Genomic DNA, 2720 nt, shown 5'->3' with positions numbered 1-2720 from the left:
AAAAACTTCCCTTGTACCCTTCACCCAGATATACTAATTGTTTTTGTTTGTTTGTTTGTTTTTGAGACAGAGTCTTGCTCTTGTCACCCAGGCTGGAGTGCAATGGCCCAATTTTGGCTCACTGCAACCTCTGCCTCCCGAGTTCAAGTGATTCTCCTGCCTCGGCCTCCTGGGTAGCTGAGATTACAAGCACATACCACAAAGCCTAGTTAATTTTGTATTTTTAGAAGAGGTGGGTTTTCACCATGTTGGCCAGGCTGGTCTCAAACTCCTAAACTCAGGTTATCCACCTGCCTCAGCCTCCCAAAGTGCTGGGATTACAGATGCAAGCCACTGCGAGCCACCATGCTTAGCCTGGATATACTAATTGCTAACATTTTGCCGCATTTGGCCACATCATCTCTGTTTCTCTATATAAATACACATCTCTTTTTCTCTCTGATCCATTTAGGAGCAGATTACAGACATCATACCTTTTACCCCTAAATATTTCCACATAGATCTCCTACCAATAAGAGTGTTCTCTCACATAACCACAGGGCAGTTATCTGAGCCAGGAAATTTCTCATTGCTGGAATGTGGTTACCTGGTTACCAGTGATCCAATGATGTCTTCATAGCATTTTTCTTCCAGTCCAAGATCCAAACCAGGATCGTACATCATGTTTAGTAGCCAGTTCTCTTTGGTGTCCCTTCATCTGACACCATCTTTTAGCTGTGTTTGTCTTGCACGACACTGATATTTTTGCAGGAGCCACAGAAGTTGTTACTGAAGAGAATCGCATGGAAGATCTGGGATGCCCTTCCCCAGATTCTCTGCCCCGTGGGGCCATCTGAGGTCTTCTCATCTCTAGATTTGGGTTTGCTTTGAATAAACATTGAAGTCTGCATTCCTTGTGCGTCCCATCACAGGTACATGATGTCGGTTCGGTCCCCTCACTTTTCTTTTTTTTTTTTTTTTTTTGAGACGAAGTCTTGCTCTTATTACCCATGCTGGAGTATAATGGCGTGATCTCAGTTCACTGCAACCTCCAACTCCTGGGTTGGAGTAAAAAGTAGAAAGTAAATTAGCCAGGGGTGGTGGCAGTCACCTGTAGTTCCAGCTACTTGGGAGGCTTAGGAGGGAGGATTGCTTGAACCCTGGGGTTCGAGGCTGTAGTGAGGCATGATCATGTCATTGCACTCCAGCCTGGGCAACTGGCCCCATCTCTGAAAAATAAAAAATAAAGTGAACAATTTAATGGCTTTAAATATAGCCACATGGGTGGATCACCTGAGGTCAGGAGCTCAAGACAAGCCTGACCAATGTGGTGAAACCCCGTCTCTACTAAAAATACAAAAATTAGCCAGGTTTGGTGGTGGGCTCCTGTAGTCCCGGCTACTCAGGAGACTGAGACAGGAGAATTGCTTGAACCTGGGAACCGGAGGTTGCAGTGAGCCGAGATCACGCCACTGCACTCCAGCCTGCACAACAGAGTGAGGCTCCATCTCAATAAAATAAAATCAATATAGCCATAGATATGTGCAGCCATCACCACAGCCAGTTTTAGAACATTTTGATCACCACAAAGAGAAACCCCATACCCTTTAGCTATTTCACCTTATCCTCCCATCTCCTCAGCCCTGAGCAACCGTGAATCTACTTTCTGTCTCTAGAGATTTGCTCACTGTAGACATTTCATAAAATGAAATTATATAATATATGGTCTTCTGTGACTATCTGCTTTCAGAGAGCATAAGATTTCTAAGGTTCATCCATACTGTGGCATGTATCAGTACTTTATTCCTTCTTAAGGCGAAATCACATTCCATTGGATGGAGATAGTACATTCTGTGTAGCCGCTCATCCACTGATGGACATTTGGGTGGTTTCCACCTTTTGGCTATTGTGAATAATGTTGCTATGAACATTTATGTAAAAATTTTTGCCTAAACACCTGTTTTCAACTTAGTGGGTATACACACACCTGAAGTAGAAGTCCTGGGCCATATGGCCATCCAATGTTACAAGACATCCAATTTCTCCACATCTTTGCTAACACTTGTTTTCTGTTGGGTTTTGTTTATTGTTTTATAGCTATCCTAGTGTGAAGTGGTATTTCATTGTTGTTTTTATTTGCATTTCCCTAGTGGTTAGTAATATTAAACATTTTCTCATATGCTTCTTGGTCATTTCTATATCATCTTTGGGAAAATATCCACACAAGTCCTTTGCCCTTTTTTTTTTTTTTCTTTTTTTTTTTTTTTTGAGACAAAATCTCACTCTATCACCCAGGCTGGAGTGCAGTGGTGTGAACTCAGCACTGTAGCCTCTGCCTCCTGAGTTTGGGCAATTCTCCTGCCTCAGCCTTCTGAGTAGCTGGGACTATAGGCAAGCACCACCACACCCAGGTAATTTTTTTTCTTGTTTGAGATGGAGTTTTGCTCTTATCGCCCAGGCTGGAGTGCAATGGCTCGATCTCGGCTCACTGCAACCTCCGCCTCCCAGGTTCAAGCAATTCTCCTGCCTCAGCCTCCTGAGTAGCTGGGATTACAGGCATGTGCCACCACACCCAGCTAATTTTTTATATGATGAGTAGAGACGAGGTTTCACCATGTTGGCCAGGCTAGTCTCGAACTCTTGACCTCAGGTGATCCACCCGCCTCAGCCTCCCAAAGTGCTGGGATTATAGGTGTGAGCCACCACGCATGGCCAATTTTTGTATTTTTGGTATCAACGAG

Source organism: Mandrillus leucophaeus, unplaced genomic scaffold, assembly GCF_000951045.1.
Source record: "Mandrillus leucophaeus isolate KB7577 unplaced genomic scaffold, Mleu.le_1.0 Scaffold188, whole genome shotgun sequence".
In the NCBI taxonomy this organism is placed as follows: domain Eukaryota; kingdom Metazoa; phylum Chordata; class Mammalia; order Primates; family Cercopithecidae; genus Mandrillus; species Mandrillus leucophaeus.
Note: the sequence above shows the minus strand (reverse complement) of the source record.